The sequence below is a fragment of the Gorilla gorilla genome, chromosome 15 (genome assembly GCF_029281585.2).
Source record: "Gorilla gorilla gorilla isolate KB3781 chromosome 15, NHGRI_mGorGor1-v2.1_pri, whole genome shotgun sequence".
Lineage (NCBI taxonomy): Eukaryota > Metazoa > Chordata > Mammalia > Primates > Hominidae > Gorilla > Gorilla gorilla.
In genome coordinates this window covers 99,224,424-99,243,561 of record NC_073239.2, presented here as the reverse complement: position 1 = coordinate 99,243,561, position 19,138 = coordinate 99,224,424, and positions in this window count along the sequence as shown.

The following is a 19,138-nucleotide window of genomic DNA, read 5'->3' as shown; positions in this document are numbered from 1 at the left end:
ATCCGTGAATGAAGATAACTTTATTTCTTCTTTCTGAATCATATACATTTTCTGTCCTTATCTTATTGCATTAAGTAGGACTTCCAGTACAACCCTGAAAATCTGCGGTGAGAGGAGATTGTCTTACCTTGTTTCTGATCTAGATTCTCACCATTATGTAGAATGTTAGCTGTAAAATGTTTGTAGATACTATTTATTAAGTCAAGGTAGTGTCCATCTATTCCTAGCTAGCTAAGGGTTTTTGTCATGAGTGAATGTTGGATTTTATCAAGTGCTTTCTATACCTATTGATATGATTATGTGATTTTACTTTTTTATTCTGTTCATGTGATGGATTAATTAATTGATTTTCAAATTGAACCAGCCTTACATCCTCAGGATAATTGCAACTGGTCATGGTATACAATTGTTTTATACATTATTGGGTTTGATTTGCTCATTTTTTATTGTGAAAGGAAACTATTAATTTTAACTTAAATATTTTAAGTGGGTGAAAAATCTGATTAGATATTTTATAACAGAAGATGAACAGATGGCAAATAAGCACATAAAATATGCTCACCATTATTTTTTGCTAAAAAAATTATAGGTTAACTCCACAATGAGATACCATGAAATACCAATTAGAATGATCAAAAATTAAAGCCAAAATCCAACCACAACAGAAACTAATCAAGTGCTGGCAAAGATGCAAAGCAACAAGAACCATTTTACCTTCCAATAGGAAGTAAAATGGTATCATCACTTGGATTATAGTTTGGCTGTTTTTTGTAATGTCAAATATCATACAGCCCAGCAACCCTCTGTGGGCACTTACCTAGAGCAGTTATAATTAATGGTCACACAAAGTGTTTAAACAAGCGTTAAACATAACCACTCAAAACTTGAAGCTCTTAATATCTTTAAACTGGTAAACAGATGAACTGCTAGATATTTATACTACAGAATGCTATTAAGGGAAGAAACAAACCAAAAAAAACCCCAAATTATTGGTTCACAATAAAAATGTGGGTGAATATCAAATGCATTCTGCTAATTGAAAAACCACATATTATATTATTTCACTTATATGACATTCCAGAAAAAGCAAAATTATAGGGTTAGAGAATAGATCAGTGAATTCCAGGAGCTAGGCATGTGGAGTGAAGGTGATTACAATGAGGCAGCAGAGGAATTTTTTAGAAGCCAGAAGTGTTCTCTATCTTGACCATGGCAGTGGATACACAATTGTATGAAGTTCTCAAAACTCACAGAGTTGTACATCACAAAAAGCAGATTTTATTAAATGTAAATTTCTAAAAATTGCATAAACCTATGACTGGGAAGGCCTTGAACTCTTTCACTCCTCTTAGAAACAACTATAAAACATAATCTTTTTACTAAATAACCTATTTAAAACAAATCATGAATTATCATTTGGCTATAATGTCCAAATTATATATGATAAAGAACAAGAATGCTTAGAATAAAGAACTCATTTCAGATAAGAAAAAAATGTGGTGTCAGGATCCCTGTTAGACTTATACCTTAGCATTTAAGCAAAAACTCAAAATAAGCTTATATCATTGGGTCTACAATCAATTCCTTTTTAGTGAATGGTTCTGACTTTACACTCTGGTCATAAACAAGTTTTGTGTTAGTGTATCAGAGCTACAAACAATGAGTAAATTCAGAGAATAAATACAACTTAATTTTCTTATAGTGCCATACACTATACCTCTTTAAATGCCAATTATTTTACACAAATCACAGAGTAAAGTATATATGAGTTGATTATACATGGAAAAACATTGCTATCTTGAAAACAGCACAAGTTCTATTCCTATTTCTCATAGACTTTTAGTAAATAATTTGTAATAATAAACATGACAATAAAATTAGGAAAAAATTAATTTACCATATATAATTTTAAAGCAATATAATCAAACTGTCTATCTAAAAACATAGCTAAAATCTAAAAGTATTTCTTAGTGGTGAAGGGGGATATTCATAGAAATAGCTATTCATAGAAATGGATATTCTGTTAAAGCCAATGAGAGTTTTTCCATGAATTATTATTACCTTTATGGCAAGATAATAGTCTTTCATTCTCTGTATCCATATAAACCAAACACAAGACAGGCCTACAGTTTGCTAAGACTTTAACTAGACTCACTTATGAACTATGTACTGTTCAGAATAATACAAATATTAAAGAATGACCAAGTCTCTTTTTGAGAACAATAAGCCCTAGGAATTTAAAAATAAAATTATAATTATTACAAATACTGATAGACCTTAACATTTCAAATCTAAATGTATCAGAGTGGGGTTCTGATGAATGGAAATGTTCTAGAATGTTTTAGTCCTAGAATGAAAAGTATAAATGAAATCAAAATAATTAATGTTTGAACTTCTATACTATAAATTTAGTCACATCCACTGATACAAACATGACCATTCTATAATGGATCACTCATCTAAACATTTAGTAATATATGTGGAAGCCTGGAATGGTAGTCTAGGTGAAATACTATTACCTATTATGGTAAGACATGCTGCTGATTAGCAAAGGTAAAAAGTTTACACATGGAGTTGAATCCACATCAGAATATTGGAGTCAAAATGCTCAATACATCAATTTCAGCCACTAAAAGTACTTTATTAGAATGAGGCTCTGGAACATAGATTTTAATAAAATTCAATCCACTTCCTAATTAGGTCACATTAGTAAAGTGTATGCAAATTTATGGGCTTTCAATGAGTTTGGCAGTAAAAGTCTAATATATCATTTGTAGAAGCAACACAATTGTTCACAAGTAAAAAACTGCATATGTCTGTGTATTTTCATCTCAGTTCCATCATTATACAATATTTGTAGTACCATAGGAAAGCTTTGTCTTTAGAAGATGATGATAATTTTGCCCGTTTAAGATAACTTAAATGAAGGTGGGAAAGGAGGATGGGAATGTAAAGGGAACATGATTCACAGAACAGCATCACCTTAAGCACTACTAAGAGTCAAACAGACTAACCTTGAGGGGCTCCTTGTTTAATTAGATTTTTTTTTCTAAAAGTAAAAAATGTATATTGTATAAATTAAAATGACATTTTTATTGTCTACATGTAAAACAGAAACTATTGTAACAACAATCAAGTCTTCATTCTTATACTTGATCTTTTTTGACATATGCATTTTGGTCTGTACATTTATGACATATATAAAGTCATAAATGTGATTGAATATGCCCCTTTAGTTACTTCAAAATCTACTTTCAACCCCTTTCTTCCCCTACCGTCTCTAGGCAAAGAATACAATGCATACAAACACCTTTAGGCTGATGGAGAAAGAGACAGCAGGCTTATGTAGCTGGAGCACAGTGAGCCCAAAGGTTGGTAGGGATAAATTCTGAGAAGTCATCAGAGACTAGATTGTATAAAGCCTTATGGGCTATGGAAGGACTTTGGATTTCTTGTACAGCAGAAGTCACTGGGGGATTTTATGAAGGAGTGAAATATGACATAGTTCACATTTTGAATGGTAATCCTGGCTGCTGAGTGTTTTATGCACTGTAGGTGGGCACAAGTAGAAGTAGGAACCCATTAGAAAATTACTGCATTAATCCAGACAGGGCTCGGGTTAGTGTAGAAGCAAGAGATGTAGTGAGTTATTGCATTTAAAGGGAGAGTTTATAAAGATTTGCTAAATAATTGAATGCTCCTTCATTTGTCTTTGGTCACACAGTTGATCTGATGCTGCTTCTAAAATCTCTGCCTCCATAAACCCAATATGCCCAATAGTATCCAGCTCACATTCTCTCTCAATGATTCCTCATCATACTACTTTATTCCTCCATAATCTTATCTTCTTCTGAACTTGTACTTTTTTTTTTCTTTACCAGCATTTCCCAAACTGTTAATAAAGTCCAACAGACAAAGACAACAAGACCAACCTAGGGTCCAAACAAGTTAGGATTATTAATTTGCCAGAATAAGGAAGAATACTTGAGGGAAAAAAAGTACCTCACCTAACAAAGGAAGACGTAAGGGTTATTACAGAATTTTGACCAAGGGTTGGGTTTAGGTAAAATTTAAATGAAGCAGTGTTTTGTTTGGCACAAAGCAAAGTAGCCCTGTTTGTAAAAGGTAAGTATCAGGCTCAAGTTGAGAAATAAGACTCAGGTTCCATTTTCTTAAAAGCTACAAGTTAGAAGAACACAGAAGTGTGCGTGCAAAAATCCTGTATCTGAGACACTGAAGCTGGTCTGAAAAATCAAAGCTGCTTCTCTGTATCGAAGTGACCCAAGAAGCTCAGATATTCTAGACAAGAATGACATGTTCCATGCTTTCTGATATGACTTGAAATAGCAAAGTTTATAATAGTCTATGATTGTAGATGTTTCTCAAGACTGTATCATTTTGTTGATAAATAAATGCAGTTTTAAGAGCTTTTCACCATGTGCTATAAAACCCGTGTTTAATAATAGTTTATTGATCATTTTGGGGTATGGGGTGCTGATTATATTATTTGTAAAATTAATCATAAAAAAGAGTAAGTACATTTTAGTTTTTTAAAAAATATATGCATGATGTTCAGAACTAAGAAATAGTGAGATGTGCCTGGAAGTTGTATGCTGAATCACTGGAGACATGAACTTGTAATGTTTACTCAGTAAGCTATTCATTACTTCATATGTACTCACAAGAATTTCTTTGTGTTACCCATTCCAAATATTCCTCCCAAAATGTATTAAGATTTACAGTATTGCCATTTCTTAAAGAAATTGTTGAAAATATACAAACATGTGTCCCACTGTAGATTTATTTGAACTCGAATCTCCAGGCCTATAAACCTGTATACTTAAAAAGTCCCCAGAATTTGTGATCTGTTTGGTTTACCATGGATATTAGTCTCCCGAGGCTGTTGTAACAAATCTCCACAAACTTGGCAGCGTAAAAACAACAGAAATTTATTGTCATACAGTTCTGGAGACTAAAACTCCAAAATCAGATTGTCAGCAGGGCCATTGTTCCTCAAGTATTTAAAGGGAGGTGTTTTTTGTTCTGTTTTGTTTTGTTTTTTCATTCCAGCTTCCAGTGGCTGTTAGCATTCTGTGGCTTGTAGCTGCATCTGTTTGTGGCTCTGTCTTCACGTAATCTTCCCTTTGTGTCTATCTCAAAACTTTCTCTGCCTATCTTATATAAGAAAACATTGGTTGCATTTAGGGCCATCAAAGATAATCCAGGATAAGTGCTTCCTCTCAAGAACTTTAATCACATCTTTTGCCAAATAAGATATTTACTCTTTGCCACATAAAGTACTATTCACAGGTTCCAGGGATTAGGAAGTAGACACAATCTTTGTAGCACCATTCAGCTGACTAAATTTTTTATCTTATAAATTAGGAATCTAACAATTGAATGATTTGAAGTTTATTGTAGTTTTACTACTTAAATGATAGTTTGATTACATTATCCTTACCAATTTTCCAAGAATATGCTTCGTGCTCACTATTCTAATTAAGGCATATATTACATCTAATAGACAATCACTATTTTCTGCTAATACAATTACAAATACTTACTTGGAAAATGTTTATATTGTATGTGACCTGTAATTGTCAATTATGTGGTTATTACTTAATTAGGCATAAGTGCTTTTGTTCTGACACACAGCTCTGAACACTGAAAGGTAACTTTATAAATGGTGAAGCACATATTATGTGATAGCTTATAACAATAATAATTTCTTTTTTACATTCTTATCTGACATGGGTCAGAAATGATTTCTTCTACCTCCTGTTTATTTTGAGACAAGAGATGAAGGAATAGCCACTATAAGGAACATATTGATCTTACAACAGAAACAAGAGAGAGACAGAATCACAGAATGGTTCCTATTGCTACTTGAAAGGGGCACACATCAATTCTGCTGACATTCTATTAAGCAACATGGCCAGTTCAGATGTCAATAGGACTAGTGGTGTGGGTGGAGGCCCTGGGGGAGTAGTATAATCCCCCTTCAGTATACACTGCACATATTTTTGAAATAATAACTCAATCACATCTAGCTCTCTGTTCTTTGTCATATCAAGGGTGCGGCAGAGATATTGATATTGCCTTAAATAACCATGCTCATGTTTAGCCCTTAAATGCATTGTCCCTGTTTATCAAAGCCTCGGCTCAATTATCTGGGTCACGGCAGACTTGCTGTGCTCTATTACATTACATCTTGATACGTGTGCATGTATGTGTGTGTACCTTAGTTATACAGAACTTTTAATAGTAAAATTTTATCCCATCAAAATGTCACACATATGTACCCTCCTTTGTTTCCTAGATTCCTCATCCAATTTATTCACTATTCAAAAGTCCTAGGTTGGTAGGCATGTTTCTCATTGTTCAAGACATAATTCTTTAATCTTTAGCTAATATAATTTTATGTGAGGCAATAAACAAACACATAGGGAAAAAGAAAATTATTAAAAGAATCTCATAAAAATTAGGTCATTAACTAAGGGGGACCACTGTGGCAGGTTACAGTTCTAATGATGGAAGATGTGATTCAAAAAAAATAATTCAAGCTTATAATATACTAATAGAAATCTGTAACCAGCTTACCACAGATGAATAAATAGATACTCACCAGACACCTGTGGATATATATTGCAGAAATACATTAAACTTCTAAACATTAGAAATATCACAGCAGGATTGCTTAATGGAGTAGCTTACTCTAAGTCTCCACAGCATAGCACAGCAGGTGACGTTAGATCAGGTAAAAATTAAGTTGAATAGATTGCAAAATGCACTATCAATCTCCACTGACCATGAATTCCTGGTTAACAAAAGAAATACAAATTAGGCTAAATGTTCTTTAACTCAAGGGTTGTAATTCTAGCTAAGTAGACCTTTTGGTTTAGGCATGATGTTAATTTTCTCTAAGGCACCATATGTAAACAGTAGATTTTTTAGGTGATAGATTTGTAGGGTACATTTTGGGAGTGGTGATAATGGAATTAATAATATAATAATTTCATTAACCAATAATAAACATATCTATAATGTTTTAATCCATTTCAGAATTTTTCCAAATATTACATTAGTACTACTCTCTACTGTTCTGATTACTCATGGACACAAGGAGAGAGCTGGACTAAATGGAATATTGTAAGTTAAAGACATATGAGAGCTCTTGGATTTAAGTTCAATATGTAGCAACAATATGATTTGCTGGCCAAAACCTAATGAAATCTTAGGCCATAATAATAGAAGTAATGATTCCATCACAGTAAAGCAAATACTTTTGGTCTACTCTAGGAAAGTCAGAAAAAAATCTGGGGCATAATGTTTCATTCTGGGCATGGTATTTTAAAAGAAACATAAAAATAAAATATTGTATGGAATCCAGAAGAAAGAAAAGTAGATGATGGAGGATCTAAACCATGCCATATGTATTCACTCCAAAAACAAGCACTAAGAATATGTATTAGAGAAGGAGGAATCACATGTATTTCACTAGGAAAAGAGTAGATTTGGATACAGAATCAAAAGAGTTCTTAAAGTTATTAAAAGTTTGTAAGGGAAATAGAGATTTGACTTATTCTGTGTTTCTTCATAGAAGGAATGAAGACCTAGATAGTCACTGCAGAGAAAAACAATTATACTTTTACATTAAATCAGAGAAACATTTAACAATTAGATTAATCCAAAATATGGGGGAGTGACATAGTCATAACTTCAGAATGACATCAAGATGGTTGCCTAGAGGTGCCTGGCACTGATTTCATCCCCTAAAAAAGGACCTAAACAATAAATAAACAACTACATTTCTACTGGAGTTCCCTACGGAGAGTTCTGGAGTACAGCAAGGTAGTGGCAGAATTCCTATGGAACACAGAAACCCGTAATGGCAGTATAGAAAGGAGAGCAAAACACCCTGCCTCTGCCACACCTCTCCTCCACTAGGACTGACTTCAAATAAGGAGGAACTTTTCTTTGCAGAAAAAAGATAAGCAGTAGGCTCCCAAAAGCCCCTGTTAGCAACAGAAACACCTGCAGTTCTTGCTACAGGACAATCCCACAGCCCTCACAGGCCATGGGCCCAGATTGGGGAGCATTCAGGGGTTCACATGGCTGCATTGCTCTGGAGTAGGAGCATACATTGTACACACCTCCAACCCCCAAGCTGATAAGGCATGGTGATATCTTGAAACTGGTGTCACTGCTAGACGGTATCCTGCTCTGGAGGCAAATAGCCATAATGTCACTCCATTCCTGAGGCTCCACTGTCATTCCAGGACACTCACAAGGGTGGCTGCAGTGCCATCAGCTACTCAGAGCTTAGGGCGAACAGAATGACCATGATCCTGATGCCTGAGCTCACATAGCACCTGCCTCCTAAGGAAAAGGCAGTTCTGCACAACAAAGAATCCAACCCCAGCCAGGAGAACCACCATGCATGTACATCCTTGACCTGAAAACCAGTTCAGTAGCTCTGACACTGAGCCAGCAAACCTACCATGTGTGCATACCGTCAGCCTGAGAACCAGCCCAGTGGCTCTGCCTTTGCAAAGTCGTGCCACTACCAACACATACTCTTGCAGCCTAGGCCACTGAGGCACTCAGACATCACTGACATTGATGACAAATGAAAAAACTGCACAAATCCTACACTACTATGTCCACCCAGAACCAAACACAAAGCATCCTACCTAACCAACACCCTATAACTCTTCCACAGAAAAATGACTTTTGGTATGAAAGATACTCCATAAAACTGGAAGAGGCAACTATTCCACCAGACGCACAGTTATCAAGTTAGAGACATAAGAAACATAAAACAAAAACAGGAAAACATGACACCTCCAATGAAACACAGTAATTCTCCAGTAATTACCACAAAGAAAAGAAAATTTATGAAATGCCGAAAAAGATAAATATCACCAATAAACAAGCAGAAATCTTGGAGCTGAAAAAAAATGCAATGAGAGAAATTAAGAGTACAATCGAAAGCTTCATCAACAGACTAAATCAAGCAAAAGAAGAAATTTCTGAATTTAAAGACAGGTCTGTTGAAATAACCCAGTCAGAGAAAAAATAAGAAATAAAAAAGAATGAACAAAGCCTACATAGCTCATATGACACAATTAAACAAATATTCAGCTAATAGGATCTCAAGAAGGAGAAAAGGTAAAGAAAGGCACAGAAACCATGTTTAACATAATAGCTGAAAACTTACCAAGTCTTTGGAGGTATCATTGAACATCCAGGTTTAGTAAGCTCAAAATTTCCCTAATAAATTCAACTAAGAAACCTCTCTCTGAAGCATATTATAATCAAATTATCAAAAGTCAAAGACCAAGAGGAAATTCTAAAAGCAGCAAAAATGTCAAGTAACATGTAAATAAATCCCCATTGCACAATCAGCAAATTTTTCACCAGAAACCTTGCAGGCTAGGAGAGAATGAGATGATATATTCAAAGTGCTAAAAGAAAAAAAAAACTGCTATCCAAGAATACTATACCCAGCAAAGCTACATTTCAAAAATGAAAGAAAAATAAAGTTCATCCCAGCAAGACCTGAAGGAATTCATCACCACTAGAACGGACTTACAAGGAATGCTTAAGAGAGTGCTACAACTGAAAGCAAAAGGACAATAATTACTATCTTCAAAACACATGCAAATATAAAACTCAGTAGTACAGGTAAATTCATAATCAAATTCAGAATACTCCAGTATTGGAAAGGTGCCATAGAAATATTTCAATCCTCAAGTATGACAGATAAAAGTCAAAGGATAAAAAATAAGTACAGCTACCATCAGTTTTTAAGAAACAGATAATATATAAAAATGTAAACTAAGAAAACAAAAATATAAATTATGATGAAGAGGATAAAAGTCTAGAGCATTTTTAGGTTACCAAAGCTAAGTTGTTGTCGCTTAAAATAGTCTACTATTTCTAAAAATTTATTGTTAGCACCATGGTAACTACAAAGAAAGGAATTACAACAGATAGATATAAAATTTTAAAAAGAATGAAAGCTTTCCACAACAGAAAACCACCAAACCACTATGGTAAACAAGAGAGGAAAAAGTAACAAAGAATTTTAAAAACAAAAAATCAGAAAATAATTAACAAAATGGCAGAAACAAAATTCAACTGTATTTGCTGACTATAAGAGATCCACTTCACCTGTAAGGACACACATAGACTAAAAGTAAATGGATAAAAAAGACACTCCATGCACCAGGCAAATGTAAACCAAAAGCAAGCAGAAGTTGCTATGCTTATATCAGATAAAATAGACTTTAAGAAAAAAAAAAACTAAAAATAAACCATAAATGATCATTATCAAATGATAAAGGGAAGTGTTTAGCAAGATAATATAATGAATGTAAATATATGCACCTAAAATATAAAACAAATATTATTAGATCTAAACGAAGAGGTACATTGCAAACAATATTAGTCGGAAATTTCAACATCCCACTTTCAACAATGGACAGATTACAAGAAATATCAAGAACACAAGCATCAGGCTTAAACTGTATCATAGACCAAATAGACCTAACAAACATTAACAATACATTCCATCTTACAGCTACAGAATACACATACTTCTCAACTGCACATGGCTCATTCTCCAGGATAAATTGTATATGAGGCCACAAAGCAAGTCTTAAGTTTAATAAGATAAGATCATACCAAGCATCTTTTCTGACCACAATGCTACAGAACTAGAAATCATTAATAAAAGGAATTTCAGAAAGTTTACAAATATGTGGAAACTACATGACATGCTCCTGCATAACCAAAGGGTTAATGAAGAAATTAAAAGATAAATTTAAAATATTTCTTGAGACAAACTAAAATGAAAACACAGTATACCAAAACCCAGGGATATAGCAGAATCAGTTCTAAGAAGGAAGTTTATAGGCAATAAATATATACATCAAAATAGAAGAAAGATCTCAAACAACACAACACTGCACCTCAAAGAATTAGAAAAACAAGAACAAACTAACCCCAAAATTAGTAGGAAGAAGGAAATAAAGGTCAGACAATAAATGAACAACATAGACAATAGAAAAACATTACAAAATATGACCAAAACAAATAACTGATTTTTTGAAAATATAAACAAAATTGTCAAACCTTTAGCTAGTCAAAACTTCAGGGATCAGGAATGGCAGGGGTTATGGAGACCTCTACCAATTTCTGAAACATGCAAGAAAAAGAATCTATTATTTGGCTGAAATATTGAACTAGATGATCTTGAAAGTCTTTTTCAATTATGAGATTCATTGAATCTATGATAAGGTTTGCATTGGCTCTTACATCTCACAAAATAACAACAGCAACAAAAGATCAGGATGTGGAGGTTATGTGTGTGGCAGCAGCAGAGTAAGACCACACAAAGAGGCAAATATGAGTTTGTGTTTCACTCAAGCTCCTCAGTTATTTGTAATTCACAGGTGCTATTGTAAAGCATGAAATGCTCCCAGTGAATACTTAGCCCAGAGTTAGGAAAGGATTACAAGACTTTATCAGAATTGTGAGTTGACATATGCAATGACATATCACTATAATTCTTGCATAGTTAACTCCTTAACTATTACAAGCTGTCACTCATACATAGAGAAAAAGTAGTCCAGAATAGATAAAAAACATTTCTCCACTTCCAAGCTTGCTTTCCATGTGTAATCTAATTCAATAGAGAATACAATATTAAAAAGACACTTTGCTTATGGAAAACGAATTCCACAAAATGTTAGTCTTATATATGTCCTTAACACCATTTGTAGCCTTCTTATCCCAGAATCATTGAGTTTCTGGTATGTGCCCTGCTTCAGCTATTTTAATATTTCATGGTCAATTCTGAATGTAGTATTTTATCTGCTTCTAAGCTCCTCCAGACACAATCTCTGGCTTTCTTGTCCTGCATATGTGTTCAACTGTGGGCTTTACTTCTCTGAATTGAATCACTCATCTATCATGCGTTTATAATATTATTCTAAAAAAGTAAAATGGCTCAGTTTATCATTTTGGTGTTTGTTTTTCTACTATCACCTTTTCTGAGAAATTTTCCCTTGTTTTCAAAATCAGGAAGTATATTTTTTTCCTATGGTCCTCCAGTTGCATACTTTTAAAAAATATTGGTTTCCAGGGCAAGATGGCTCATCTCACTGTGATTGGTTAGACAGTGGGTGCAGCCCAGAGTGGGCAAGCAGAAGCAGGGTGGGGCACTGCCTCACCCAGGAAGCACAAGGGGTGGGGGAACTCCCTCCCCTAGCCAAGGGAAGCCGTGAAGGACTGTGCCGTGAGGGACAGTGCTATACAGCCCAGATACTATACCTTTCCCACAGTTCTCACAACCCGCAGACCGGGAGATTCCCTCAGGTGCCTATACAACCAGGTCCCTGGGTTTCAAGCACAAAACTGGGTGGCCGTTTGGGGAGACACTGAGCTAGCTGCAGGAGTTTTTTTTTTTTCCACACCCCAGTGGCACCTGGAATCCCAGTGAGACAGAATCATTCTCTCCCCTGGAAAGGGGGCTGAAGCCAGGGAACCAAGTGATCTTGCTCAGCAGATCCCAATTCCACAGAGCCAAGCAAGCTAAGATTCACTGACTTGAAATTCTCGCTGCCAGCACAGCAGTCTGAAGTCTACCTGGGATGCTCCAACTTGGTAGGGGGAAGAGTGTCTACCATTACTGAGGCTTGAGTAAGCGAATTTTCCCTCACAGTGTAAACAAAGCTGCGAGGAAGTTTGAACTGGGTGCAGAATAGACCATAGCATGGCAAAGCTGCTGTAGCCTGACTGCTTCTCTAGATTCCTCCTCTCTGGGCAGGACATTGCTGAAAGAAAGGCAGCAGCCCCAGTCAGGGGCTTATAGATAAAACTCTCATCTCCCTGGGACAGAGCACCTGAGAAAAGGGGCAGCTGTGGGTGCAGCTTCAGCAGACTTAAACATTCCTGCTTGCTGGCTCTGAAGAGAGCAGTGGATCTCCCAGCACAGCGCCTGAGCTCTGCTAAGGGACAGACTGCCTCCTCAAGTGGGTTGCTGACCCCCGTGCCTCCTGGCTGAAGACACCACCCAGCAGGGGTCAACAGACACCTCATACAGGAGAGCTCCAGCTGGAATCTGGCAGGTGCCCCTCTGGGATGAAGCTTCTAGAGGAAGGAGCAGGCAGCAATCTTTGCTGTTCTGCAGCCTCTGCTTGTGATACCCAGGCAAACAGGGTCTGGGGTGGAACTCCAGCAAACTCCAGCACACCTGCAGTAGAGTGGCCTGACTGTTAGAAAGAAAACTAACAAACAGAAAGTAATAACATCAACATCAACCAAAAGGACACCCATGCAAAAACCCCATCCAAAGGTCGTCAGCATCAAAGATCGAAGCTACATAAATCCACAAAGATGAGGAAAAGCCAGTGCAAAAATGTTGAAAATTCCAAAAGCCAGAATGCCTCTTCTCCTCCAAAGGATCCCAACTCCTCATCAGCATGGGAACAAAACTGGATGGAGAATGAGTTTGACAAATTGACAGAAGTAGGCTTCAGAAGGTGGGTAATAACAAACTCCTCCGAGCTAAAGGAATTTGTTCTAACCCAGTGCAAGGAAGCTAAGAACTTTGATGAAAAGTTACAGGAACTGCTAACTAAAATAACCAGTTTAGGGAACAACATAAATGACCTGATGGAACTGAAAAACACAGTACGAGAACTTTGTGAAGCATACACAAGTATCAATAGCCAAATCTATCAAACAGAAGAAAGGATATCAGAGATTGAAGATCGGCTTAATGAAATAAAGCATGAAGACAATATTAGGGAAAAAAGAATGAAAAGGAACAAACAAAGCCTCCAAGAAATACGGGGATATGTGAAAAAAACAAAACTCCATTTGATTAGTGTACCTGAAACTGACAGGGAGGATGGAACCAAGCTGGAAAAGACACTTAAGGATATTATCCAGGAGAACTTCCCCCACCTAGCAAGATAGGCCAACATTCAAATTCAGGAAATACAGAGAACACTACAAAGATACTCCTAGAGAAGAGCAACCCCAAGACACATAATCGTCAAATTCACCAAGGTTGAAATGAAGGAAAAAAATGTGAAGGTCAGCCAGAGAGAAAGGTCAGGTTACCCACAAAGGGAAGCCCATCAGACTAACAGCGGATCCCCTGCAGAAACCCTGCAAGCCAGAAGAGAATGGGGACCAATATTCAACATTTTTAAAGAAAATAATTTTCAAACTAGAATTTCATATGCAGCCAAACTAAGCTTCATAAGTGAAAGAGAAATAAAATCCTCTATAGAGAAGCAAATGCTGAGGGATTTGTCACCACCAGGTCTGCCTTACAAGAGTTCCTGAAGGAAGCACTAAATATGGAAAGGAAAATCCTGTTCCAGCCACTGCAAAAACATACCAAAATGTAAAGACCATCAACACTATGAAGAAACTTCATCAATTAATGTGCAAAATAAGCAGCTAGCATCATAATGACAGGATCAAATTCACACATAACAATATTAGCCTTAAATGAAAATGGACTAAATGCCCCAATTAAAAGACACACACTGGCAAATTGGATAAAGAATCAAGACCCATCTGTGTGCTGTATTCAGGAGACCCATCTCATGTGCAAAGACACACATAGGTTCAAAACAAAGGGATGGTGGAATATTTACCAAGCAAATGGAAAGCAACAAACAAGGAGGGGGTGCAATCCTAGTCTCTGATAAAACAGACTTTAAATCAACAAAGATCAAAAAAAAAAAAAAAGAAGGGCATTACACAATGGTAGAGGGATCAATGCAACAAGAAGAGCTATCTATCCTAAATATATATGCACCCAATACAGGAGCACCCAGATTCATAAAGCAAGTTCTTAGAGACCTATAAAGAGCCTTAGACTCCCAAACAATAATAGTGGGAGACTTTAACACCCCATTGTCAATGTTAGGCAGATCAATGAGATAGAATATTATCAAGGATATTCAGGACTTGAACTCAGCTCTAGACCAAGTGGACCTAATAGGCACCTACAGAACTCTCCACCCCAAATCAACAGAATATACATTCTTCTCAGCACCACAAAGCACTTATTCTAAAACTGACCACATAATTGGAAGTAAAACACTCCTCAGCAAATGCAAAAGAATGGAAATCATAACAACTGTGGTCCCTCAGACCACAGTGCAATCAAATTAAAACTCAGGATTAAGAAACTCACTCAACATGGCTCAACTACATGGAAATTGAACAACCTGCTCCTGAGTGACTACTGGGTAAATAACAAAATTAAGGCAGAAATAAATAAGTTCTTTGAAACCAATGAGAACAAAGACACAACATACCAGAATCTCTGTGACATAGCTAAAGCAGTGTTTAGAGGAAAATTTATAGCACTAAATGCCCACAAGAGAAAGCAGGAAAGATCTAAAATTGACACCCTAATATCTCAATTAAAAGAACTAGAGAAGCAAGAGCAAACAAACTCAAAAGCTAGCAGAAGACAAGAAATAACTAAGATCAGAGCACAACTGAAGGAGATAGAGACACGAAAAACCCTTCAAAAAATCAATGAATCCAGGAGTTGGTTTTTTGAAAAGATTAACAAAATAGATAGACCGCTAGCCAGACTAATAAAGAAGAAAAGAGAGATCAATCAAATAAACACAATAAAAATGATAAAGGGGGTATCACCACTGATCCCTCAGAAATACAAACTACCATCAGGGAATACTACAAACACCTCTACACAAATAAACTAGAAAATCTAGAAGAAATGGATAAATTCCTGGACACATACACCCTCCGAAGATTAAACCAGGAAGAAGTGGAATCCCTGAATAGACCAATAACAAATTCTGAAATTGAGGCAGTAATTAATAGCCTACCAAGCAAAAAAACACAGGACCAGACAGATTCACAGCCAAATTCTACCAGAGGTACAAAGAGGAGCTGATACCATTCCTTCTGAAACTATTCCAAACAATAGAAAAAGAGGGAATCCTCCCTCTTTTTATGAGGCCAGCATCATCCTTATACCAAAACCTGGCAGAGACACCACAAAAAAAAAGAATATTTCAGGCCATTGTCCCTGATGGACATCGATGCAACAATCCTCAATAAAATACTGGCAAATTGAATCTAGCAGCACATCAAAAAGCTTATCCACCATAATCAAGTCGGCTTCATCCCTGGGATGCAAGGCTGGTTCAACATACGCAAATCAATAAAGGTAATCCATCACATAAACAGAACCAATGGCAAAAACCACATGATTATCTCAATAGATGCAGAAAAGACCTTCAATAAAATTCAACACACCTTCATGCTAAAAACACTCAATAAACTAGGTATTGATGGAATGTATCTCAAAATAATAAGAGCTATCTATGACAAACCCAAATCCAATATCATACTGAATGGGCAAAAACTGGAAGCATTCCCTTTGAAAATCGGCACAAGATAAGGATGCCCTCTCTCACCACTCCTATTCAACATAGTACTGAAAGTTCTGGCCAGGGCAATCAGGCAAGAGAAAGAAATGAAGCGTATTCAAATAGGAAGAGAGGAAGTCAAATTGTCACTGTTTGCAGATGACATGATTGTGTATTTAGAAAACCCCATTGTCTCAGCCCCAAAACTCCTTAAGCTGATAAGCAATTCCAGCAAAGTCTCAGGATAAACATAAAAGCAAAAGAAACTCTCATCAGACTGAACAGGCAACCTACAGAATGGGAGAAAGTTTTTGCAATCTATCCATCTGCCAAAGGGCTAATATCCAGAATCTATAAGGAACTTAAACAAATTTACAAGAAAAAAACAAACAACCCTGTCAAAAAGTGAGCAAAGGATATGAACAGACACTTCTCAAAAGAAGGTATTTATGCAGCCAACAAACATATGAAAAAATGCTCATCATCATTGGTCATTAGAGAAATGCAGATCAAAACCACAATGAGATACCATCTCACTGCAGTTAGAATGGCCATCATTAAAAAGTCAGGAAACAACAGATGCTGGAGAGAATGTGGAGAAATAGGAATGCCTTTACACTGTTGGTGGGAATGTAAATTAGTTCAACCATTGTGGAAAACAGTGTGGCAATTCCTCAAGGATCTAGAATCAGAAATACCATTTGACCCAGCAATCCCATTACTGGGTATATACCCAAAGGACTATAAATCATTCTACTATAAAGACACATACAATGAGAACACATGGACTCAGGGAGGTAAACATCACACACAAGGGCGTGTCAGGGGTAAGGGTCAAGGGGAGGGATAGCATTAGGAGGAATACCTAATGTAGATGACGGGTTATTGGGTGCAGCAAACCACCATAACACATGTATACCTATGTAACAAACCTGCACATTCTGCACATGTATCCCAGAACTTAAAGTATAATAAAAAATGAAATAAATAAAAATAAGTAAATAAATAATGTCCTAATCATCTTTATATTGCATGTACATTGCCTCAATTGAGGCTCACAACATCCCACTTTATAAATGAGAAAATTAAGACCTAGAAAAGTTAAGTAGTCTTTCCCAAGTAAGTACAATTACAACTTTGTCTGCTTCCAGAAACTGTGAGGGTCAATATATACCCACATGAAGGAGAAACAAATCCCAAGCTATTATCATGTTGAACTGTAAACTGAAAAAAAAATTAGAAAAAAAATGCTCTTAACATAGGCTTTTATTTTTATTTAGGTAAATTATTTTATAAAATGAAAAAAGAAAATAGGCATGACTTATTGGAAAACCCTGTTTAGTTTGAATAGATATTGAAAATTTATTCCACAGCATTGACAACTTGCTTTAAAAAATAAGATGAATTTGGTTACTTTTTTTCTGTAGTTGCCTTATAAAAAAGCCAAATAAAACTAAGTGGCTTCATGAGGTGTCCTAATCATTTCAGGATGCTATAATCAAGAACTTAAGGCTGGTTAATTCCAGCAGATATGGTCTCTGGTGACTGCCTATTTTCTTTTTCAAAGATGGTCCTCACATGGCAGGAGAAAGCAGCTCTATGAGCCTCTTTTATAAGATCTTTAATCCCATTCACAAGGGTGGAGCCATCAATGACCTAATCACTTCACAAAGCCCTACCTTGTAAGACCATCATCTTGATGATTAGGTTTCAATATATGAATTTTAGCAGGGACACAAACATTCAGACCACAGCATTAAAATAGGTGACATAAAAAGATATGTTCATGTTGCTAATCCCTGGAACTCAATGTGGCCTCGGAGGACAGGAGTTAACATTGCAAAGTGAACACTGCTATTACTCAAAGCTATGGCTGAAAACTGAGGCCTATTACTGAGGATCATGGGATGTTAGAGGACACTAAAGGAGATCTTCACATTAATAGTATTGATGTTTTTGGGTGAGAAATGAGTTTTGTTTGAAGATTAGAAATTGCTAACAAAAAAGATACTATCCCTGAAATTAAAGATGAAATACAAGGATTAGCAATAGTCGTAAGTATCATATTCCACGTACTGCCAAAGTGTCATTAGGATTTTAGACTTTGTTGCTGTTCTGCCCCGAGGTGCTAAAATATGAATTATAAATAATATTTCTGTAAATAGGATTAATCTAATCATAGTGGCACTGCAGCCTTTTCCATTTAAGTTTAGCCAGCCCAGCTCTCACTGCCAAGCTCAGCCTCCTCAGTGAGTATTGAACTACAGCAATAATGGCTGAAAAGAGCCTCCTTATTTCATAATATTAGCCTGGTTTCATATGTGTCCAGCATTCTTTATATCCAGCACCGTGTCAAAAGCAGAAACAGGAGGCCCTGATCCCTTCAATTCTTTCTAATTCATTGTCCTCTACTTTTACTTTAACTACATAAATCTTATAAAAATATCTATGATTATTCTGTTAAAGAAATATTTTGAAACTTTTTAAATAATCTAGAAGTTGTTCTTTCTTCATTCAAAATAATAACAATCACACATATTTCTAATTAATATTACAAACTCACCTAAGATTCCAAACGGTCACATGACCATAAACAGAAGCCCAAAACTGCATACAACTTTCTCCAGACTATTACATATATATTATTGCAAAGCACAGGTACACAGCAATTAGAAAGTTTTGCTTAACTGTGAAGCTGC